A 25,604-nucleotide genomic window follows, 5' to 3' on the forward strand; every position below is an offset into this window, starting at 1 on the left:
CACGCAAAATAACGTTGCCCTAGAAATAAAATTTTCCCATACATCTACCATAGCTGCACAATGCCAGTTTAGCGGCGTAATAAAGCAAAGCACTAGGTGCTTGACAGTTCTCTTTGTAGCTGTCTCAACGTGCATCCTAACTCTGTAAAGCTATTACCATGTATGCCTATGTGTTTGGGTTTTTTCCCTCCTTTCTAAAGCAGTTACATGACTTAGGAATTTGGTCATCCTTTCTGTTAGTAAGAAGTGTATATAGGAAGAGGACACTGGTAGAAAACACTGTACATTAAAATGTAGCCAGCTGAGGACATTAGTAATGTGACCTACAGAGCCGTGCAAAATGAATTTTTATGATTTTCCCAGCTTAACATGGTAGCATTAATATTTCATTACTAGATTTCACTCTGATTTTGGTCCTGTTTCTGTCGCACCCAATTTATTGCTTGAGAAAGTTATTTTTAATCTGTAGTCGTAACTGAGAATAAACCCTTAGAAAACCTTCCCCAGCCTGGAATTTGCTTGCTATGTCTCATTATAGCCCATGTGATGCTGTATCCAACATCTTTGTTAATGGGAACAAAAATTACACAGCAATTTGCTGGGTTTTTTTAACTCTTAATTTCTAGCTCTAAATCCTGCATTCTTCAGTTTTCTTATTTTTATACATGAACTACAGGATAGGGATGGAGATGTATGAAAGCGACTTGATCCCAGGTACACCAGTGATGGAGCATCAGCCACTTGCACTGGAAGACCAATGGTTCATGGACCTGGCTGAGCTTCGTCCTGCACAGTATCTGAGGTCACAGGGCAAAGATGGCTTTTCACCACCTTTGTGCCTCCCCAACGCTGTCAATTAGAATAGCCTCAGGGTTGTCCCTAGCAGCCAGAGAAGAACAAAGGGCTTGTAACAGACTAGAGACTATAGTCCTAACTTGGTCACCTATTTGAACTTCCTAGGCCTAGTCTTGAAAGGTGCTGAGAACCTGTAACATCTATTGAAGTTAAGTGGAGAAACAGATGCTCAGGGCCAGGATGTGGGTCATTGTTACAAGCCATTTCCTGAGGTATGGCATAAGTCATTATTCCTCCCTCCTTTACCAGATGAAAAATATCTTCCACTTCCTTGATGTCAGCTCCCTTCAAACAGGTTTAGATGACGATATCCTCTCCTAGGGATATTTTCTCCTCCGCTTCATGCATGGAGAATGCAGGAGGGAATATGTCCCTTAGGTTTTTTCCTTGCTACATGTAATTTGTTCTTTTGACCTCTCCTTATAGGTCATTCCCTATGATCCCTTTACCTGCTTCATTGCCCTTTCTCTGTTGAAGGGTGAGATTGTGCCTAACTGCTCTGTAGGGACACAAAATGGGAGAGGAGGCAAGAAATTCCTTATCTGGCACCACTGCAAAACAGGCAGGCAGGGTTGCTCCATCCACCCCCTGGGAGGCAAAGATGCCCCGAAGAAGTTATAACCTAGCCCACTCTAAGAATGGCCAACAGAGCTGGCCAGGAGCACCTGTGGATTATGTTACATTGCATGAAAGGGTACATACGTGTTCCCTGAGCTAAATCAGAATCCTTCCCTCAGTTTTCCCTCAGGTGTTACAGCTCCCCACATGAGCTGTGCCTCTATGACATGCTTGAGCCCATTGTGAGGCTCAAAAACTCCTGGTGTGGTCACACCTACCCTATGTGTAGGGAGACTATTATGTTTGATCTGCTGCCAATATGCGTGTAGCCCAATACAGCACTGGGATTTTTAGACACCACATCACGTTCCATGACTTGTTTCCGTGATCACACAGAGGCCTTTCTGTGCATTACTGCTTTCTCCTCTCATTATAGTCCAAGGACATTAGAATAAGGTCAGTTCCAGAAGGCATCACCCAAGTAACCCCAAGGTTACCCGTGCAATTTTCTACAACATTTATTTACTATCTCCCCATGGCAACTGATTATTTAGTGATACCTCCAGTTGTTGGTTAAACTTTGTCAGATCTCACTGTATGTAATATACCTGAATTCTGGGGATTACTGTTGCCCAAAAACATCTGCTACAACCCTTTCTGTAGCAATTGTAGCAGCCTTTCTATCTGGGAGGGGCACATGTGCCGAGAGCTACAGCCAGCAGAGGAATGGTGGAGCACAGTATTGGCACCCTAAGCCTGCCTCCCGCTCCTAACACTGCTGGTGCAGCTGGTAAAGTTAGCTGCGTGGTTGGGGGTGCGGGCAGTCCCAAGCAGATCAGATTACAGATACAAACTGATGCAGCAGTGTTACTCTGAGCCTCTATGGGAAGCAAACGTGAAGTGGGTCTGAATTTAGCCTCTTTACAATATCTTTAAATGATGCCCTGACTCAGAACCAAATGATTTAACTTGGATATTTTTTGTATCAAAAAAGCGCTTCTGGTTCCTAAACTTTAAGTATATTCTGTGTACAGAAGACAAGTGGCAGGAGAGGATTTTCATGTGAAAGCACTCTCTCCTGTAATTTTTACCGAGCTGAGAAATGTAACATGTACATGGAAATTACAAGCTACTATCAAAATTACCAAGACTAAAACTACCATTTTATCCTGCATTAGAACAATTTTAACATTGTTAGAGGAATACATCTCAGCAATTTTAAAATTATTTGAGTCATGACAGAAAGACTCACAACTGCAATATTTATCTTTCAGTTTCATATTAGGATGTTCCTTAAGACTTGAGAGATGACATATTATATAACATTTTATGGGTGCCAGAGAAAGTTTCACTGACAAGTAGATTGGAACCATTGATTATGTATGTAGGATTTAATTTAATCTATTTTGTATTCATAGTACAATAAATAAAAAAGCCGTTAGTGGTCACTGCAGAATTGCAACAACTACTACAAAAATTCAATTTATTGTTGCTTTTTTTTTTAATGACAGCCTTTGGAATCCATTTGATTAAATTCTGCTGTTCAGTGGACTTAATGAGTATTTTAATTCTCAAGAGATTTCTATAGGCATAACAGGTAAGATTAGTCTATCAAGCCATAGCTGTGGTAGTTAGTACAAGGAGCTGACTCCTTTGAATATAAATAAAATTCATAAGTGTGCGTGCATATATTTGAATATTGCTGTGATACATATTGGCAGACCACTAAATAACATGAAGATTTACCCTCCTGCTCCTGTATTCATTTACCAATGTACAAAATTCCAAATAGTCCATAAGCATCTTTCAGGAATGTATTTCTGCTGAGCGGTTGAAGTGAGCCACCCTTGGGATTCTCTCAAAGAATCATAGACATTTGAACATTGTGATGGGGTGTACAAATTCCACACTGGGCAACAAGCGGTTAATGAGCCAACGTGGACGCCAGTGACCCTGCCTCATTACACCTGTGAGAGATGTCAGACTTGGTGGGAGGAGCTTAAAAGGGAGAAACCCAGCTCGGTTGAGGGCAGAACAGGGAGGAGAGCAGACTTTTAGCTCTGAGCTCCTGAAGAGAGGGCCAGCTGAAGGCAGGAACTCCTTGAATGACTGCTGCCCAATGGTCTCTCCTGGAAGGCCCTGATGGTGACTCACTCTATTGACTTGGGAACTCAGATTTACGGAGTGCCCTGTAAAAGGAAGAGAGCTTTGGGTTGATTCATTTGTGTTAATTCCCCTTTTGTTCTGTTCATTGACAACTCCAGAAGGGGGCAGACTATCTGGGCCCCAGCCAGAGGGCTAAGCCTTTTGGGACTGGAACTGGAGCAGGAAAACCATCTGGACTTCACAAAGCAGCACCCTAGGTGAGTCCTGGCCCTGCCCAGACCCTAGGGGGGACCCTGGGAAAGGAACTCTGGTGACAGACTGAACAAACCTAACAACTCATCCCAGCCTTCGCTGGTGGGCTGTCCTAAGAGCCGGAAGAGTCTCTTTTGGCTGGTTGGCTGGTACAGTGAGTTGCTAGAAACCAAGTACCCTTCTCCTCCCTTGCCCACCCTTGGCAGGAAGCTTTTTTTTTTCACCTTCCCACTCATGCTGAGCTGGAGGTTTTATAAGGAATGTCAGGCCACGAGAACATTGTGTTTGCAGCAGCGGGGCATGTAGTGCTCATTGCACTAATGCATTGTGGGGGATTTCCTGCACAGCTGTGAGAGTGAGGAATTCTGGCAGCATGACACTAGGAAACCCACCGGTAGAAGCTGCTGGGTGTTGAGCTAACGGCAGCTGTAACTCTTGACAGTGGTAGAGTGTTTGCTGACTTAGTAGTGGAAGTCAATTGGTATGACCTGGCTAGGCCAGAGAGTGGAGAGAGTCTTAGGACTGCCAGGGAGACCTTAGGGTCTGAGAGGCACTTTATGAGGATCAAAATGGGGCCTTCAGTGAGGGGACTCTCTTACTGTAAAAACTCTTTGTATCTGTCCCTAAAACTGTAGCCTCAGGTTGATGAATCAAGCTGCTGCCCATGTGCCAATCTTATAACTTAATATTGTGTTGCATCCTTCTTGTGGCTTGCTCACATGCATGTAATATGCTGGAGTGAATCCTTTGCTTCTGACAGAATCACCTTCATGTTTGCATTAGCCAATACAGCCTCTGTCATTCCGTTCAGTGGAATTAGCAGACTGTAAGATGCTCCAAATGTTTTGCATAGCCTCATGGGTTTGGGGTATTTTTTCTGTCTTTCTCAGCTAACCATACAATACAATCATCACAAAACAGTGGGTCACGTTCTCCACTTGATGGGTGCCAGCCTCCCTCATTAATATCCATAGGCTCTAGGTATGCATCATGAGAAGAAAGCGTATTCTGTACATTGCATGTTCTGGTTGACTGACTTAGGCTCAAATCTGGCAGTTGATTCTACATAGGTGTTGCACCCATGCAGAGCCCTATGAAAATTGGAAGTATAACACACAAGATCTCTTTCGTGGAAATCAGTGGTAGTTTTGCTTGCTTAGCCCTAATCTACACTACGAGTTTAGGTTGAATTTAGCAGCGTTAGATCGATTTAACCCTGCACCCGTCCACATGGCGAAGCCATTTTTGTCGACTTAAAGGGCTCTTAAAATCGATTTCTGTACTCCTCCCCAGTGAGGGGATTAGTGCAGAAATTGACCTTGCTGGGTCAAATTTGGGGTAGCGTGGACGCAATTCGACAGTATTGTCCTCTGGGAGCTATCCCAGAGTGCTCCATTGTGACTGCTCTGGACAGCACTCTCAACTCAGATGCACTGGCCAGGTAGACAGGAAAAGCCCTGTGAACTTTTGAATTAACTCCAGTATGGACCGAACGAGAGATTCTGCATCAGATCGCTGTATGGGGAGATGAATCCGTGCTAGCCGAACTCCGTTCCAAAAGACGAAATGCTGGAATATTTGAAAAAGATCTCCAAGGGCATGAAAGACAGAGGTTATAACAGGGACCCGCAGCAGTGCTGCGTGAAACTTAAGGAGCTCAGGCAAGCCTACCAAAGAACCAGAGAGGCAAACGGCTGCTTCAGGTCAGAGCCCCAGACATGCCATTCTATGGTGAGCTGCATGCCATTCTAGGGGGTGCCCCTACAACTACCCCACCCCTGTGCTTCCCTCCTCCTCCACCCCTCCTGGGCTACCTTGGCAGTTATCCCCTCATTTGTGTGACAAATTAATAAAGAATGCATGAATTTGAAACAACAATGACTTTATTGCCTCTGCAAGCGGAGATCAAAGGTGGGAGGGGAGGGCGGTTGGCTTATAGGGAAGTAGAGTGAACCAAGGGTGGGGGGTTTTCATCAAGGAAAAACCAACAGAACTTTCACACCGTAGCCTGGCCAGTCATGAAACTGGTTTTCAAAGCTTCTCTGATGCACAGCGTGCCCTGCTGTGCTCTAACGGCCCTGGTGTCTGCTGTGCATAATCAGTGGCCAGGCGATTTGCCTCAACCTCCCACCCTGCCATAAATGTCTTCCCCCTTACTCTCACAGATATTGTGGAGCACACGGCAAGCAGTAATAACAATGGGAATATTGGTTTTGCTGAGGTCTAACTGAGTCAGTAAACTGCGCCAGCGAGCTTTTAAACGTCCAAGGGCACATTCTACCACCATTCTGCACTTGCTCAGCCTATAGTTGAACTGCTCCTTACTACTGTCCAGGCTTCATGAGCCATGGGAGCAAGGGGTAGGCTGGGGTAGGTGTGACCACGGGGTGCTGCTGACTGGGAGAGCAGCCTGAGGCAGAAGCCTCCAGCTGGCATGATATTCCAGGCAGGACTGAATCTCCATTAGACGAAACTTAAAGAAGAGAATGACCTGGAGTCATTCCCATTTTTGTCCTGGCGCCCCCAGCCAACCTCACTGAGGCCAGCCAGGAGCATCCATGTCTGCCCAGGAGCCCCCGACCAACCTAACTGAGGTCGGCCAAGAGCACCCATGGGACGATGACGATGGTTAGCAGTCGTATTGCACCATCTGCCATCCACAAGGCAAGGCAAGGGGATGCTGCTGTGTAGCACTGCAGTACCGCGTCTGCCAGCAGCACCCAGGAGACATACGATGACAGAGAGCTGAGCGGGCTCCATGCTTGCCATGGTATGTCGTCTGCACGGGTAACCCAGGAAAAAAGGTGAGAAACGATTTTTTGCCGTTGCTTTCACGGAGGGAGGGAGGCCTGACAACATGTACCCGGAACCACCCACAACAATGTTTTTGCGCCATCAGGAATTGGGAGCTCAACCCAGAATTCCAATGGGCGGCTGAGACTGCAGGAACTGTGGCATAGCTACTAAAGTGCAACACTCCGAAAGTCGACACTAGCCTCGGTACTGTGGATGCACACCGCCGACTTAATACGCTTAGTGGGGACACACACAATCGATGTATCAAATCGAATTCTAAAAAATCTACTTCTATTGAATTGACCTAATTTTGTAGTGTAGACATACCCTTAGAGACTCAAAGGCAAAACTCCCATTGATTTGAATGGGGCTAGGATTTCACCCTATATGACTATACATGCATTTGCTAGCACAGTGAAGATTTTTTGATGATGTTCACTTTGCATCTCTAAATTGAACTTGGGTGATAGGGTGAACAGCATGAGTGGCTTTTGAGGGTTTAATTAATCTGTGCTATCCAAGAATGAATAATAACAAATCCTAGCTTTTATATAACACTTTTCAGGTGTAGATCTCAAAGCCCTTTACAAAGGAAGTCAATATCCTTATCCTCATTTCATAGATGGAAGAAACTAAGGCATAGAAAGGTGAACAAACTTGCTCATGATCACCCAGCAGGCCAGTGGTGAGCCAGGAATGTAACCTGCAACTTCTGAATCCCTATCCAGTGCTGTCTCCACTAAGCCACGCTGCCTCTCATGAAGTAAATATACTTCTGCTGCTGTAAGAAGTGATAGACCCAAGGTGTAAAGTTTGGATCAATAATTGAACTTGGATCAGACTCTCTCCAACTATTGGGAGGGTGGGGAATTTGGTGTTTTATAATTTTTGTTGTCTCTAGTTGGATTATGTTACTTGTTCCCATAATACAAGAACTAGGGGTCACCAAATGAAATTAACGGGCAGCTGGTTTAAAACAAATAAAAGGAAGTTCTTCTTCACACAGCGCACAGTCAACTTGTGGAACTCCTTGCCTGCGGAGGTTGTGAAGGCTAGGACTATAACAGCGTGTAAAAAAGAACTGGATAAATTCATGGAGGTTAAGTCCATTAATGGATATTAGCCAGGATGGGTAAGGAAGGGTGTCTCTAGCTTCTGTTTGTCAGAGGGTGTAGATGGATGGCAGGAGAGAGATCACTTGATCATTGCCTGTTAGGTTCACTCCCTCTGGGGCACTGTTGGTAGACAGGATACTGGGCTAGATGGACCTTTGATCTGATCCAGTACGGCCATTCTTATGTTCTTGTGTTACTTCTAATAGTAACCAATGGCCAATTTTTAAACAACCCAGTAGAGTCAAAAACAAAGGCACATTAAAAGAACAGATTAAATATAGCTTGTGCTTATGCTGATTTCCAGAAATAGGTTAATAAACAGTGCCTAGATGAAAGGAGACTCAAGCATTAAAAAAGAAATCAAAAGGTCTCACTTAAGTAATTTTTTGGGCAGGAATCAAATTAACGAATATAATATGCATTGCTGACAAGGTGCTCAATCATTCTCCGCCGGGAGAATTTTTTTACATATATATTATGTATCTATATGTTGCTTCCATTACCACTTCATTTGATAATGATAAATGGCATTTTTATCTGAAAGGAAAATAGTAAAAGTTATGATTTGCAAGAGCAAGTTAGAATAAATTATATTATTCCATACTGCAGCACTTTCTGCTCCCGTAAAAACACTGGCTTTTAACTCCGGGCTCTGCTGTAAAAGGAAGGCAAACATTTTTTTCACTTCACTGACTATTTTCTTCCAATCTAATCTGTAAGCAGCACAAAATTCTGTTTGGCTGGGGGTTTATTTTAAGGGGGGACGTTAAAAAGAGACAATAGAGACAACAAGATTGTGGCAGTCTTTTCTTAAGCAATATAGCATCTTAATTTCTGGTGAATTCAAACAACCTCCAGCTGGGGGCTGATTCTGTCAGTCTGTCTGTCTGTATCTGTGTCTGCTTTTATCTCTCTCTCTAGGCATTCATCACCGTGACTTTTGAGCCCCACTGAATAAACAAGAGTTCTGTAGGCAGGGTGGCTGCAGAATCCAGCCCCTACTTGATGCTGATCGAGTCTGACACTGACAAGCACTTATCCCCAATTCTCTAGCTCTTTGTATTTGGCCTTAGATACACGTGTTGTCTGGGAAAAGTTAAAAATAAACCATTTGGGTCTAAACTGTGGCCATTTCTCATGCGGTTCTGCTTTGCGTGGGAGGGAGAGCCCAACTCACATCAGGGTCAGCCAGAAATGCTGTTAGCATGCTTGAGGGCACACATGGGTTGCTACCAAGATGTTTCCCCTCCTAGGAGCAGTTCACCTGAAAGGCACCAGGGTGGGATAGGGAGTAAGCAAAGCCAGGGTTCTGCCCCCACTTTGTATTAGCCAGGAAAGCTGGCTGGCCATCCAGGCCCAGGAATAGATATTGCGCCTTAGGGCTGGTCCAAAATTTTCCATCACCACTTTTTTCAATTGCAAATCAGGTTTCTGAGGAAGTGAGAACACTTGCTGAAAGTATCTGGATACCCTGAAAACGGTCCTTTTTTTTATTTTATTCATTTATTTATTTATTGAAAACCAAAATTTTGAAAATAAAAAGTTTTATCTGAAAACCAGTTTTCCAGGTTTGGGGTTTTCTAAATTAAAAGTTGAAAATTTCCACCTTAATAACTTTGTGGGGTGTTTTTTCCAAAATGCATATGGACTCCCCCCACTTTTCTGACCAACGCTGCTGCAACCTTTTAAGAAGTGTCACAAATTGCTCTTCCCCCTTGCCTCAGGGGAGCTCCCTTAGGCCAAATACTCCCAAAGCTTCCCTAGGTCCGTTCCACCCCCCTGCAGCCCCTTAGAGCAGATGGTGGGTAAGTGTTACAACCGATCCCTTTGTTAACGAGCTTGAGAAATCATTTGTTCTCGTTCACTCTGGTTTAAACAAGGACCAACTCCACCAAAGCCAGTGGAATTGTGCAAGTGGAGGAAATGAGATTGGAATCGCGCCCTGAGACTTCAGAGTTTTGTCTCAGCAAAGATGCCCATGACAAACAAATATTAGATGAACAATTATTCTAAGGTGCTGCCAGATAAAATGATCAGCCATTATACAGTATAATGCAATTTTTTTATATGTATTGATTGCCAAGGAGACTTGTGCTTGAAAATATACTTGAAAAGTAGTGACTCTCAGACTCGGTACAGCAGGAGATTTAGTGATGTACTAATGTGCACCTTGGCTCTGAAAGCACATTCTTATCATTATTACAGTTCATAGTGACAGGTCAATGCATCCCACCAACTATGCCCACTGACTAGGGCTAAGCTGGAAGCCTGTAAGTGTAAGCAACAACAGAATGTGGCAGCACTCAGAAAAGTGACTCAAGGAAAACAATGTTATGGGATCCATATCTGAGGTCTCTTTGATTCTGTATTAAGTCTGCGTAGTTTGGAAGTCAAAGGATGAAGTTTCCAAGCGTCAACTCTGCAACCTCACTCTGGGCTCTGAAAGTCAATCTATATCGTGACTTCCTCCTACTTCATCACCAATAATAAAGACTGAGCAATTAGCGCACACATGATCATTCAGGGCCGAATACAAAGACTTCAGTGGGAGTTCACTTGAGCCCTTAGCTGCTAATGTGAAAAGAAGAAGGGAATCCATCTCTCTCCCCCATAGCTATAATGACTTTGCAGGGCTAACACAACAATATTGTGGAATTTTGCTGATGGGAGCAGAAGCTGATCTTTTGAGACCAAATATGTCTTAAAGAAACATATAGAACATATCTGCTGAGTCAGAGGGTCCCACTTGTACACAGCCCTTCTCTGACTGTAGTCACTCGGTAATGTTTTAGAGGTTTGCGGGTTTTTAAATTGAGAAGAAAACAACAGGGCTCTAGATACTGCTTCTTGCTGCTGCCATTCAGTATTGCAATACAATGCATTCCTAAGGTACATTGATTCCATCACATACTCCAAGAAGTGGGAATAGCCCTGTGCTCTCAACTGCGATATTCAGTTCATTTAATAGGAACATCTATTTCTAACATGTAAATATTCATCGGGGAGATAAATCACTTATTGGTTATCCTTCAAGAGTGTGTTTGTTGGGACAAACGAGGTCAGTAGGGGGGTAGAGTGGAAGGGTGTGCGTTAGACAACTGCAGGTAACCACCTCTGGCTTTTCGTATAGAAATAACAATAACTAAAACATGTTCGGTTGATGATATCACTAGTGTATTCAATAGAGCAATGATGTACTGACCACCTTTACCAGTGGAAGCAGTACAGGAGGGGTAACACTTAGTAAAAGAATGTTAGATATAGATAATGTATCAGTAGCATGTGTTTTAGATGTTGGACTTCTATGACTTATATATTGAAGTAACAGGAAAATGCCCCCCTCCTGCAATATATATACAATATATAAGCATGTTGGTTATAATAAATATTATCACGCACACGTCCATTCCACATGGGCTTATTGTAAGGATCCGTGGGTTTAGAGGCTGCATTGTGGGGTCCTGGGCAACCACCATCTCTGCATCGCCACTGGGGAGCCAAATGGAGCAGCATCTGGATGGTTAGGCACCGAACGTTTAAAAGAGAATGTTTAAAAGGGAACTGGATATATTCATGGTGGCTAAGTCCATAAATGGCTATTAGCAAGGATGGGTAAGAATGGTGTCCCTAGCCTCTGTTCGTCAGAGGATGGAGATGGATGGCAGGAGAGAGATCACTTGATCATTGCCTGTTAGGTTCACTCCCTCTGGGGCACCTGGCATTGGCCACTGTCGGTAGACAGATACTGGGCTAGATGGACCTTTGGTCTGTCCAGGTACGGCCGTTCTTATGTTCTTATGTATGTTCTTATGAACGAAGTTCTGTCCAAAGAGGCCAGAGTGACAGACCCCTATGGCCTGCCTGATTGGTCCATACCAACAATTTAAACCTGGAAGTTTCCCCAGGGAGCCAGCTGAGCAGTAATGCAACTTCCGGCTTGCTACTGCTACAGCTCTTGTCTTTTGCCCTGTCTTGCTCCTGACTCCTGCCTTCAATCCTGATCTGGCTTGACCTTGGTACCCTTCTCTTGGCTTGTCTTGGTAACTAGTCCCAATCCCTGTCTTTGACCCTGGACCAGTGGACACTATCAGCCAGTCATCTATGCCCTGGCCATTTACCTATTGACTGAACACAAGACATCCTAGAGAAGTTAATGGGATCGCCCTTTGAATAAGGAGAGCAGACTTGGTTCTAACGCTCCAGTTCATCAAAACAATTAAGCAGGAACCCTCAGCCCGGCACCCGCATACAATGAATGGAGAATTAGGTGCCCAAGAAAGGATCCCCAGAAGCCAGCAAGCTGAGAGGGGCCACCTGAGCTAGCCACGAGTGAAAGCCCAAAAAAAGGCACAGTGCGAGGAGCAGGGCTTAAGTGCCTAGGTGACTGACCTGGGGTGCCTGGCTGAGGAGCCATAGAAAATAAGAACATAAGAACAGCCATACTGGGTCAGACCAAAGGTCCATCTAGCCCAGTATCCTGTCTTCTGACAGTGGCCAATGCCAGGTGCCCCAGAGGGAATAAACAGAACAGGGAAACATCAAGTGATCCATCCCCTGTTGCCCATTTCCAGCTTCTGGCAAACAGAGGCTAGGGACATCAGCCCTGCCCATCCTGGCGAATAGCCATTGATGGACCTATCCTCCATGAATTTATCTAGTTCTTTTTTGGACCCTGTTATAGTCTTGGCCTTCACAACCTCCTCTGGCAAAGAGTTCCACAGATTGACTGTGTGTTGTGTGAAAAAATACTTCCTTTTGTTTATTTTAAACTTGCTGCCTATTAATTTCATTTGGTGGCCCCTAGTTCTTGTGTTACAGGAAGGAGTAAATAACACTTCCTTATTTACTTTCTCCACATCAGTCATGATTTATAGATCTCTATCATATCCCTCCTTGGTCGTCTCTTTTCCAAGCTGAAAAGTCCCAGTCTTATTAATCTCTCCTCATATAGCAGCCATTCCCTACCCTAATAATTTTTGTTGCCTTTGTCTGACCCTTTTCCAATTCCAATATATCTTTTTTGAGATGGGGTGACCACAGCTGCACACAGTATTCAAGATGTGGGTGTACCATGGACTTATATAGAGACAATATGATATTGTCTCTTATTATCTATCCCTTTCTTAATGATACCCAATATTCTGTTCGCTTTTTTGACTGCCACTGCACATTGAGTGGATGTTTTTAGAGAACGATCCACAATGACTCCAAGATCTCTTTCTTGAGTGGTAATAGCTAATTTAGACCCCATCATTTTATATGTATAGTTGGGATTATATTTTCCAGTATGCATTACTTTGCATTTATCAACACTAAATTTCTTCTGCCATTTTGTTGCCCAGTCAACCAGTTTTGAGAGATCCCTTTGTAGCCCTTCGCAGTCTGCCTGGGGCTTAACTATCTTGAGTAGTTTTGTATCATCTGGAAATTTTGCCACCTCACTGTTTAACCCTTTTTCCAGATCATTTATGACTATGTTTAATAGGACTGGGTTCAGTACAGAGCCCTGGGAGACACCACTATTTACCTCTCTCCATTTTGAAAACTGACCATTTATTCCTACCCTTTGTTTCCTATCTTTTAACCAGTTACCGATCCATGAGAGAACCTTCCCTCTTATCCCACAACTGCTTATTTTGCTTAAGAGCCTTTGGTGAGGGACCTTGTCAAAGGCTTTCTGAAAATCTAAATACACTATATCCATTGGATCCCCCTTGTCCACATGCTTGTTGACCCCCTCCAAGAATTCTAGTAGATTGGTGAGGCATGGTTTCCCTTTACAAAAAGCATGTTGACAATTCCGCAATAAATTATGTTCATCTATGTGTCTGACAATTTTGTTCTTTACTATAGTTTCAATCAGTTTGCCTGGTACCAAAGTCAGGTTTACCACCCGGGGTCACCTCTGGAGCCCTTTTTAAAAATTGGCATCACATTAGCTATCCTCCAGTCATTTGGTACAGAAGCTGATTTAAATGATAGGTTACTGACTACAGTTAGTAGTTCTGCAATTTCACATTTGAGTTCCTTCAGAACTCTTGGTTGAATACTATCTGGTCCTGGTGACTTATTACTATATAGTTTTTCAATTTGTTCCAAAACCTCCTCTAATGACACCTAAATCTGGGACAGTTCCTCAGATTTTTCACCTAAAAAGAATGGCTCAGGTTTGGGAATCTCCCTCACATCCTCAGCCATGAAGACCAATGCAAAGAATTCGTTTAGTTTCTCCACAATGGCCTTATCATCCTTGAGTGCTCCTTTAGAATCTCTATCGTCCAGTGGCCCCACTGGTTGTTTAGCAGGCATCCTGCTTCTGATGTACTTAAAAAAAAATTGCTATTACTTTTTGAGTCTTTGGCTAGCTGTTCTTCAAATTCTTGGAGAATCTGGGCCTTGGTCCCAAAATCCATGGTCAGTTCACTAGGCTATGCTGCTCGTTGGGAATTTATTTAAGCACTTTTACCCAAACGACTCTTCTCCCTGACAATTCACACTATAGTGTATTTTCCCTTCACACTAAGAATTAACTAACACATTTAAAATTAAGATTAGAACTATTTTAAGACTAGAACACAATTATTTCCCTGCTTTGCATAAAGCTTTGGTACCACTGAGAAAGCTATCACTTGTCCTAATGTCTAGAGAAGATTATTAATGTCCCACATCTCCGGTCCCGTGGTATTAATTTAAAACCAGATCACTGAATTTGCCACTCCAGGTAACAGTAATATGTTACTGAGATAAGTGAGTTATTTTTATCCTTTCCTTTAGTAAAGAATTCTGTATGTGAAGAAATGTGGCCTTCCTAACCTGAGGAATACTTTGCTTTCAGGACAAGAAGACACAAAACAATACAGCCAAATCTATTACTCACTCTTATTGGACGATGCGGTGGATTTTTTACCCAGATGACCACTTTGAAGCAGATAACAAATTGCACAGTACGTGGTAAGATATATAATATGGCTAGATTATGTAACTTTGAGCAATAATTATTTTTATCATGGTGTTTCCTTGAGCTCTTGTCTTCTGAATCATTTGGAATATTTACCTCTTTATTATTAATTGAATGGCAACTTTCTCTAGCAAGCAGAATTATAGCTGCTTAAAGTGACTGATGTTTATTAAAATAAAGGGTGGAAAGTGTTAATTTAATACAAATGCTATTCACCCTCCGCCACTGTACATCTACCCAGCATTGGGTCCAGTTACTTGGGCTAGGTGCTGGGATCTGAGTGTACCACTTATTGTGAGATCCAGATTCTCACACACTCATGACTGTATATGTAGTGTGTGAAATTATAAGCATGCCGGGGGGGGAAGCACCGTGTCCTAAATAGCTAAGACACATGAAGGTACGATATTATATTAAGCTTCCATTTATAAATAGTTGTTATAAATAATAGCAAATGATTAATGGATGTTTAATGAAGGGTTACTCAATTGTTACAAATTATCCTACAGTCCAACGGGTCAATAGGTTGCTTATAGCCATGGCTTATAACTATCTATAGCACATACGACTTGTGTCATAACATGCTTATAACAGCAATTAATCGATTATTAACATGTTAAAATGGAACCTTTATTACAAAGGGTCACCCAGATGACTATTCCTGGCAGTGTAATAAAGCACTCTAGATCTTCAAAAATATTATTTATGCTTTGAGGCAGATATGTCAGTTTCCTTCAATATCTTTGAAAAGACTTTTTAAATTTAGTTTAAATTAATGGGCTTTGGAGTCCATTGTCTTAAATGCAAAGGTTCTGTATAATTGTGGGCCTGGATGCTCAAAGGATTAAATTGCACAATGTGGCAGACAAGAATGGTCTTTTGAGACAATACATGTGAAGTGGATATTTTGGGAAATAACTAGGAGAGGTGAATGCAAATTCCTCTCTCTCCACCACCAACCCCAGGTTCTGAAAAAAACTCAGCCTTTTCAATCTACTTGCCTATAAGCCAGGATGGTGTCCCTAGCCTCTGTTTGCCAGAAGCAGGGAATGAGCGAAAGAAGCTGGATCACTTGATGATCCCCTGTTCTGTTCATTCCCTCTGGAGCACCTGGCATTGGCCACTATTGGAAGACAGGATACTGGGCTAGTTGGACCTAGTCTGACCCAGTACGGCCGTTCTTATGTTAAAGACTGAGGCTGAAGTACAGGTTGCACCAGAGTCCCTAACTGATGGAAATAAGTTTTAATAGAAGTTCAGGATAGTTACCTGGTCAAAATATTCCACTGAAATGAAGCCCTGGCCAGCTATAGGGAAATGTAAGAGTTATTGGGCTGGCTGAATTTGCAAAATACCTGGTAATTGAAACACTTCCTTGTTCTTATGCCAAGGAAGGGACCTTTGCCTGCCGATTATTATATAAAGCTATATAAAGGGAAGGCTAACATATTCATGGGGATGCTAGTTCTGAGCTAAAGCTGTTATGAACTTGTAAACACAGAAAAACCCCTTGGTGGGGTTTAAAGGACTGACTTCTACCAGAACCACTGCAGGTATTTGTGTGGGGAGGAGATCTCTAGTAAGTTATTAGCATGTGTGTAGATCAGGGATTGGCAACCTTTGGCACGCAGCCCAGCAGGGAAATTCGCTGGCGGGCTGGGACAGTTTGTTTACCTGCAGCCAATGGGGGCTGTGGGAAGTGGTGGCCAGCACATCCCTCGGCCCATGCCACTTCCCACAGCCCCAAAGGTTGCCGATCCCTGACCTACACACATGCTAATAACTTACTAGAGATCTCCTCCTCGCATTTATTTGATCATACACACCCTTCTTTGTGTCTGTAGTAGTTTATGCCTCCCCTGCCACACAAGTATATATACCGATAAAAAAAATCAGCATGCACCTCTCACTAAATATTAAAAACACTAAGACATTGATTTAAACCAGGGGTCTCAAACTCAAATGACCCCGAGGGCCGCATGAGGACTAGTGCATTGGCCCGAGGGCCGCATCACTGACACGCCCCCTTGCTGCCCCTGGCCCCACCCCCAATCCACCCCTTCCATGAGGCCCCACCCCTGCCCTGTCTCTTCTCCACCTCCTCCCCTAAGCGCGCGGTTTTAATAAATATATACACTCAGTAATGCACCTCACTCAAAGGACAAAACACGCACTTAGATTTACTGCCTAAGGCTCTGGGAGGGAGTTTGGGTGGGGGAGGGGGTCTGGATGCAGGCTCTGTGCTCGATGCAGGCTCCAGGCTGCGGCAGGGGGTGGGGGTGCAGGCTTTGGGACGGAGTTTGGGGATAGGAGGGAGTGCAGGGGTGAGGGTTGTGGGGCTGAGGGCGAGGGGTACATGATGCAGGAGGGGGCTCAGGGCTAGGGAAGAGGGTTGGGCTGTGGGGTGAGGGCTGTGGATGAGGGGTTCATGATGCGAGGGGGCTCAGGGCTAGGGAAGAGGGTTGGGCTGTGGGGTGAGGGCTGTGGATGAGGGGTTCATGATGCGAGGGGGCTCAGGGCTAGGGAAGAGGGTTGGGCTGTGGGGTGAGGGCTGTGGATGAGGGGTTCATGATGCAGGAGGGGGCTCAGGGCTAGGGCAGAGGTTTGGAATGTGCGGTGAGGGCTGTGGATGAGGGGTTCATGATGTGGGGGCGCTCAGGGCTGGGCAGAGGATTAAGGTGCGGGGGAATGAGGGGTTCATGATGTGGGGGCGCTCTGGGCTGGGGCAGAGGATTAGGGTGTGGGGGGATGAGGGCTCTGGCTGGGGCTGAGGATTAGGGTGCGGGGGGATGAGGGGTTCATGATGTGGGGGTGCTCACGGCTGTGGCTGAGGATTAGGGTGCGGGGGGACTGAGGGCTCTGGCTGGGGCTGAGGGTTTGGGGTTAGAGAGGCTCAGGGTAAGGGAAGCCTGCCTTGCCAGTACTGGCGGAGGGCAGGCACTAGGACCCTGCACCCTAATCCTCAGCCCCAGCCAGAGCCCTCATCCCCCCACACCCTAATCCTCTGCCCCAGCCCTGAGCGCCCCCACATCATGAACCCCTCATCCCCCCGCACCCTAATCCTCTGCCCCAGCCCTGAGCGCTTCCCTGCCCACCCCCCCAGCCCGGCGGGTCCCGCTTCCGGCCCCGGCCCCCTTCCCCCTTCCCCCTTACCCCTTACCCGAGCGCGTCTCCGGCGGTCCCGCTCAGAGCCGCGTGGTGAGGGGGCGGGGCTGTGAGCTCCACGCCGAGCGCAGCGCTCAGCCCAGAGCTCCCAGCCCCGCCCCCTCCCCACGCGGCTCTGAGGGGGGCGGGGCTCAGGCGCTCGGACGGAGACTCGGCGCTCTATGCGCCGAGGCTCCAGGAGAGGGGCGGAGGCGGGAGCCTCCGCTTTTCTCTTGGGGGGCCCTGCGGAGCTCCCCTGGGGAGCTCCGCGGGCCGCAGGGAAGAGCTCCGCGGGCCGCATGCGGCCCGCGGGCCGCATGTTTGAGACCCCTGATTTAAACAAAGCCATTTACATATATAGTAATGTAAATCTTAAGTGAGATACAGAGCAGCATTTCTCAAACTGGGGGTTCCGACCCAAAAGAGGGTCACAGGCCTATTGTAGGGGGAGGTCACGGTATTGCCACCCTTACTTTTGCACTTCCTTCAGAGCTGGGTGGCCGGAGAGTGGTGGATGCTGGCCAGGTGCCAGCTCTGAAGGCAGTGCCGATGCCAGCAGCAGTGCAGAATTAAGGGTGGCATGGGCTATTCATTGCTGTGAGTAAAATGTGTGCAGTAAGTTTGTTTCCTAAAGATTCTCATGCCTTTCCCCCCCCCCAAATATATTCCACATCCTGCAGGTGAGGGTGCCCCCCCCAGTTTGAGAACCTCTGCCTTACTGGACCACGAGGGAGAAATACAGGTGCAGTTGCCCTGAACCGTGACAATGCTCACAACAGCCCTGTGCTATAAATGAATAGAGCACGGTGCCTGTTCAATAGATGGCCAAACCGAGGCAGAAGGATTGTGATTTGCCCAATGCCACAAAGGCCTGATCTCCGTTTCTGCCATTGCTAAAGCTGCCCTAGTGTAAACCCATTCTCCAGTTTGGACGTAAAGCAGCCAGAGAAATCCTCCTATGCAGCGGAAATACCCAGGTATAAAAAGCTGCTGACGGTGGCTCCATCACCAGCTCTGCTGTCTCCTGCACCAGAATACCCCCTTCTTAAGGTGAAGCAGAGTATGTGTCTGAGGAGGAGGCTCCCCTATGCCCAATTCTCCGCTTTGGACAGGCCTCTGCCACCAGTGGTGTAAATTAAAGTGCTGTGCTGGGGCAGTGGAGATTCAAACCTCTAGAGTAGGCGAGGACCTCTGCTTGCAACCAGGGTAAACTCCACCTATGTAAATCACAGCTTTCCTTGTCTGCAATAAGGGTTTTATACTGGTGCAACTATATTGGTGTAATTACACAAACGGGTGTAACTGGTACTAATTCCCAATGTAGACAAGGCCTTAGTGTCACAAGTGAGCTAAAATTCAGGAGTTCCTGGCTCCCTGTGTTCAAATCTCCTTACCACCTGGGTAACAACTAGAGAAGTCCTGCAGCTTTTTCAGGCCCTACACGGTACTCTCGAGTGCTTGTGGCTTTTTGTTCTCCCTGCCAAATGATCACTGTTCTCAGCTACTGTGCATGGAAACTGGCTTGTCTTGGAGTGGGTCATTTTTGCAGACATCACCGAGCAGGAGATGAAAGCTTCCTTTCATTGCAGCATGGCATATGGTCCACCACAACACCCAACAATTATAGGCAAAGCAATTTTCCAGAATCAGCCAAATCCCTGCATAATTGTCAGCAATCAACATAGTAATTAATAAATTATTTTGAGTAAAACCATTGGGACAAAAATTATTTCCCTAGACCAAAAATTGTATTTTCTTGCCAGTCATGGCTTTTGTAACTCAAGGTAACGGTTCTTACACTCCTCAGCAATTATACACAAATGCATCCAGTATTAAATAATATGTTCATGCTGTGTTTGACTATCGAGCAATTTCAGCTGACTCCTTCCTTGTTTTCCACATTACAACCAGTCACTGACACATTTTTTTAAACCCACAATGAAGGGTAAAATGTTTACATTAGGTCATGTCACTATGATGTTCCATTGACCAGGAATGCACCTTCATGGAACTTATCATATATTTCATTTTGACAATATTTTCATGCTCTTCCACTCAGATTATCAGTTATGTACAATATCTATTTTTAATTTAAAAGTACAACCCTGAATAATTGAGTACCATAGAGAATACTAATGCATGGAGTAAAGTGGGACAAATAGACTTTGTCTATAAGATTTCTATGATCCTCGCTGTGTTAATATAAGCGTGAGTTCGTCTGGGTATTTACATATTAGATGTGGCGAGCAATAATGCAATGAGAAGTAAGTTTTGCATTAATGTTTTCTCTTTCAAATAGGACCAGTTCCTGAACTTGTCAAACATAAATGCAAAATTATGAAAAACAATCCTAAGCTAAAACTATGGTTATTAAAATGTATGGCAACTAATTATTGATCTGATGCTATTCTGCATAAAGAAGACATGCTTGGCTGAACAGAAATATTTTAAAATCATTAATATACATGTGTTTATTTTACTGTCTAAATTGGAAGTGGTAGATTATTCTTATTGTCTAACAAATTAGGCTGTGTGACAGGACTGTACAGCAGTCCTGATGTATGATTTCTTTCTTCTTCTCCTTATTAATTTCTGTCAAATTAAAACTAAAACACCATTGCAAACCTTGAACAGCCATAATATGAAAATCAAATGTGAATTAGCTATTAGAAAACCCTAGTACCTCAGATTGCTCCAGGCAAACACAGAGATACAATGCTAAACACTATCTTTGTATAAGAAAGGAGGAAAAAACTCTTATGGGACATGCTGCCAGTTGAAGTTAAAGCCCTGTCAAAACAGCAGTTCTGCTGTGGGAACATTCTAAAATCTTTGTGCAGCTGGGCGGGTTTTTTTTTTTTCCTCTTCAGTTTTCCCCTTAAAATGAAAACCTAAGTGAAATTCTGTTCACTGCAGATTTGCCAATGCATCATGTCACTCTAAGGACAGATTAATAATTCCTGAATGTATTTCAACTGAATTTCATGGCCAAGATATCTTGTAACTTTACACCTCCTCACAATGACCTTTATACTGCACTTATTTTACCAAGTATCACTGGTAACATTTTTTCCATTCCAACGAGCTTCAGGGTATATATATCGTGCTATTACTTTGGAATTATGATGGTGTAGAGCTCTCTGTAAATAATCAATACCGTGTAGCTCATTCATTGTAAAATTCTGAAGAGCATTAATACTGAAGACTGTTCATCTTTCATGCATTTTGTGTAACTCTAAGTTAACCTTTACAGAAGGTACATGCTCATTTCAAGGAATCTCTAAAGCAGCTGTACTAATCTAACCTTGGATAATCACAGATATATGTTGTAACAACAGCTGTGTTTGGGCTGCGGGTTTTGACTCCCATATGGAAAGTGCTGTAACAGAATGCAAGGCTGGAGGTTGAACAGGACTAGCTGTCAGTTTCAAAAGTTCTTTCTTAACTCCTTTAGAGTCAGAGTCTGTTGCTCAGACTCTCTGAGAGACCTCCACTGTGGCTCATGAGGGTGGCACAGCCTAATCCCAGAGCTGAAAGCTTTCATTGGCAGGAAACCTCCTATTGCCAGTCAGTGAGATATGACACAGCCATAGGAGTCAAGCGGATCAACAAATTCCTAAATGTGTCCTCCAGAAGTGTGCTGAATATTTAAACCATTGATGGCTGAAGGTGGATTTTTCTAGCATAATGACCATTGTTGTCAGTGGTTACACCATTCTGGAAGATCTAAAAATTAAGCTTTCTGGAGCCAGCCTGTTGCCATCTAAGGTCAGGTACAGCCTAAGGGCTTCTGTTCTCCAGTAGTGTCCATGAGATGGCAGTTCCATTTTTTGAGATGGAAGGATATAAATCCAGTTATGCTAGTGCAAGTCTGGTGAAGTATCATCTGCTGTCTCCACTGGTGCCAGTCCTCCTGGCCTCACATTTGGCACTGCATACAAAGCTGCTCAGGGAATAGGGCTAGGATTACCAGAAGGAAACCACACAATTCAGATTTCTCATTAGCTACATCTATTGTAGACAAACCTAGTGTTTACAGCTATGATGCCTCTGTGCCTGACTCTGATTTGCACACCGAGCCCTCTGAGTTTATGATCTGCTGCAGTCTGCTTTCCGGTCTTTTGTGGTTTCCTAACCTCTGTCTAGGCTGTGGAGTTTGGTGTGTCCCTGATGTTGTGTCTGTGTCACTCATTGCTGTTCCCTAGATTTATGCTGCTGTTGGCTCTTCTGTCCTGGACCATTCTGCCTGCATAGGGTATCCTGTTCTTCTGCAATTGTGTCCATTGGCTTTGCAGACACTGACCTGTCTTCAAGTCCTTGAACCTAGAAGTCTTGTCCCATGGACATACCAATGAGAGGACTTTCTGTGAGGAAGAAAACTCAGTTTTCCCTCACATAATTTTCCCCAAGTCATTCCTTTAAGTGGCAAAGATTGTTCCCCCTCTCTCCGCCCTCCCCACAGCCCCATGGAACAACCAGTAGTTTCACCCCACAGGACCCTATGATCTAGACCAGAGACCGGCTTGCTGCCTTCCTAGACTGTGTCAGGGAGATCTCAGAGACCAGCTCCAGTCCATGGACTGGTCATTGAGAAACAATGATCTAGACTTTCTGCCTATCCTCTTCCAATCTCTCTAAAGCCCTGAGCCTCCATGACACATCTGAGACCCTCTGTCTCCCTCACCCCACTTTCTAGCAACAAAGTTCTACTGGAGTTAAGACACTGGAGTCACTATGTAACCTTGGGAAAATCACTATTATACCTTTCTGTGTGAGGTGTAAAATCACTCCGGACTTCTCTGAAAGCTGGTCATTGTTTCTCAACTCAGTTTTCTAGGGGTAGTAAAAATAAATGAGAGGCTTTTCAAACTACTAAGTAGAGCTATAACCATTTTTCACACAGCCTACAAGACTGTATTTAGATTTCCCTTGTTCACCTAGGTTTACACTTGGTAAAATAGAAGTGTATGTCCTACAAACCATATTCAAAAGTACCTTAGAGAGCAGAATAAAACATGACAGAGTATAAGTTAAAGGAAGCACTGAGATAAACACCCCAGACCTACAGGACTTGGCTGAACAATTGTCCAAACTCGTCCCGTTTCCTCTCATTCTCAGCAATTACACATTAATCATTTTTAATTCCTAGCAATAAATTCCAGCAGGTCTCAGCCTTACTAGACTGTGAAAATGAAGATTATTCTTACAATTTATTTGTACTGCAGAAGCATCTAGGAGCCCTTGTCATGAACTGGGACACCATTATGCAGGCGTCTGTACAAACCCTGAGGTAACAGAGTATATTACCCCTATTAGTGACAAGGTGTGCACCTTTAGGAATGTTTGAAAACTTCAGAAGCTGGCGTCACAATGGTTAGCAGTTCCTTTCCCCTCGCGTCTAACCTTTCCCAGCACCGACAGTTGACTCTGATGTAGTTAAACATGAAGAAGCAGGATTAAATACTTGTTTAAAGAATCACATTCTCAACTAGTGTAAATCAGTTGAGGTAAGCGGAGCTATGCTGATTTACATCAGCTGAGGATTTGGTCCCTATATTGTAATAGGCCCGTATTTAAGCTAATAGAAGAAAAAACTACAAAATGCGTCTCCAATAACGCTTGTTAAAAATTTTACATGAATCTCCAGATTTGGTTTCACAAATATTTTGAACCTCCACCCTAAAGAGCTTATTGAATTGTGCAAATTGTGCTGTTCTTTTGGTCTAATAACTTGAGAGCTCTTACTGAATCAACTTTATAATGAATCCTTTCAAATCCTGATGAAAATGGTGCACTTACTAAGGAACTTTGCTTGATTTTGAAATTAATGCGGTAATTTAAAACTACTTTGGTAAAAAAGGTTTAATGACAGCTGAATCCTCAGAGAGGACAAAATATGGAGGCTCTATGAATAAAGAATTTGCTGCTTCTGCTCTTCAGGCTGAGCTGATGGGTAGTATCTTCCAGCACTGCTATTTGCTGTCATATAACAAGTGTTCCAATGGTGCTCTTCGTATGGTGGCAACATACTATACCAAACCTACTGACCAAGCAGTCAATGGCAAAACTCCCTTTGACTTCAACTGAACCAAGGTTTCATCCATTGTTGTCTGCTGTGACCTTGGCTTGCTTACAGCTTTCATTAACTTATTCATATTTTACTGACCAAAACTTAGTAACAGAAGTTAGGAAGGACTAAGGACCATAAATTCCTTTGCTCCCTACAATCACAGGAAATTGATCATCTGAGATTTCCCCATCTGCTCCCAAATGATGATCCTCCAGTGGCAACAATTTCTTCTCAAGGTTCTTGACAACATGCTGGGGGTGAGGAGTTCTTTCCAGAAACACTAATTCGGTGCTCAGCTCAAATATCTTCATCTGAGCAAGAATGATCAAAATCCTATTTGCTAAAATCATTAGCACAGGGTTCATTATCTAATCTTATTTAAACCATGGGCATCCATGTAATTCTCTTACTGTTTTTAATCCTTAAATCCCCGTAAAGTGGATTAGACCAGTATAATTTGGGTATGACTTCCCACACCTCAGCTACCCTTTGGGTACAAGCTAAAAACCCCAACACATAGTTAATCTAAACTTTGGGACAAATTATCCTCTGGTGTAATGCTCCACTCAGTCCCATTGAGCTATGCTGATTTTTTGATTTATAGCAGATGAGATACTGATCTTTTGTTTTTATAATTTTTAGGAGCCTGCAGTTTCTAAACTCTGGGAAAGGCTGACCAGTGCCTCTCATGAACTACCACCATAACTGCTCTACGTAGTGCATGATATTGAGCTCTCATTAACACGCTTGCGACATGACGGGTTGCAGGGCTATAACTGGGAGCAGAATGTGGACTACGGTTGTTTCTTGAATGGCGCAAGGAAACAGAAGAGATGGTGCCAAACTTGATGTGCACTAGGCTCTTTTCTCACACAGTTTCCCCTCTCTCTCTAGAAATGGGACTTATTGTATTTGTCCATGCAGACTGGAACATGTTCAAGGTGGAAGACTTATGTTCGGTGGAAATGTCCTATTTAGCAATGGCGCTGTCCAAGGGACTACTTGTTATGGTCCTGGTTTGATCTGCTGCAATATGGCCCCTGTCAGAGTGGGTTAGGAATACTGGAGCAGATCTTTGGCCCGGTTCCAGCATCTCTGCAGCACTGTGGTGGTGCTAAGGGGTGGTAATGCTGATTTAATAGCCAGCTGAGGATGTGCTGGTTTGGGGAATCCCTGCGTGGCACGTAGCTGTGGCTGCCATCACCCTCCTTCACAACCGGCAGTGCAAAGCACATGTTGGCTGCAAGGCCTCGGCACTGCTATGATCTAATGACCCCTGGCTGCTCCAACAGTCACTTTGGTCCTCTCCCGAAGGTGGGAGCCAAGCACAACTCGGCCAGGCCTAGTGACTGAATCCACAGGCTCTTTATGGCTAGTTGCTTTGTAAAGACAAGCCATTGTCTTCACTTCCAATGGGGTGGGATTTTGATTGGCATCTACTTTGGGAAATCTGTCTATTTTGAGTACTTATATGGCCACTGTGACCAGAGAAGCTGAGTACCTCGCAATATTTAATACCTTCCCACCATCCCCCATGCACAGGATAGGAAAGCATGGAGTCACAGATCCTCAGGGATTTAGGCACTTAAGGTTAGGTGCCGAAATACTTTTGAGGATCTGGGCCAGAGAAACCAAGTGGCTTGCCCAAGGTCACACAGGACATCTGTAGCACAGCAGGGAATTGAACCAAGTCTCTTACACCCCAGGGTGGTTCCCTAAACACTGGGCTATCCTTTCCAGGGTGATAATG

General features: G+C 44.3%; 1 long non-coding RNA gene across 1 annotated transcript in view; it reads left to right on the plus strand.

Annotated features, from left to right (window-relative positions):
* Window positions 1-1,734: 1,734 nt before the first annotated feature.
* The window catches only part of LOC123376228, a 31,500-nt gene continuing 7,630 nt past the window's right edge, over window positions 1,735-25,604 (plus strand). Inside the window, exons 1-4 of the long non-coding RNA XR_006581722.1 lie at window positions 1,735-1,869; window positions 2,925-3,010; window positions 3,678-3,776; window positions 14,518-14,633. This is a non-coding gene — a long non-coding RNA (uncharacterized LOC123376228). The remainder of the gene's footprint in view (window positions 1,870-2,924; window positions 3,011-3,677; window positions 3,777-14,517; window positions 14,634-25,604) is intronic.

Source organism: Mauremys mutica, chromosome 8, assembly GCF_020497125.1.
Source record: "Mauremys mutica isolate MM-2020 ecotype Southern chromosome 8, ASM2049712v1, whole genome shotgun sequence".
NCBI classification, from domain to species: Eukaryota; Metazoa; Chordata; order Testudines; family Geoemydidae; genus Mauremys; species Mauremys mutica.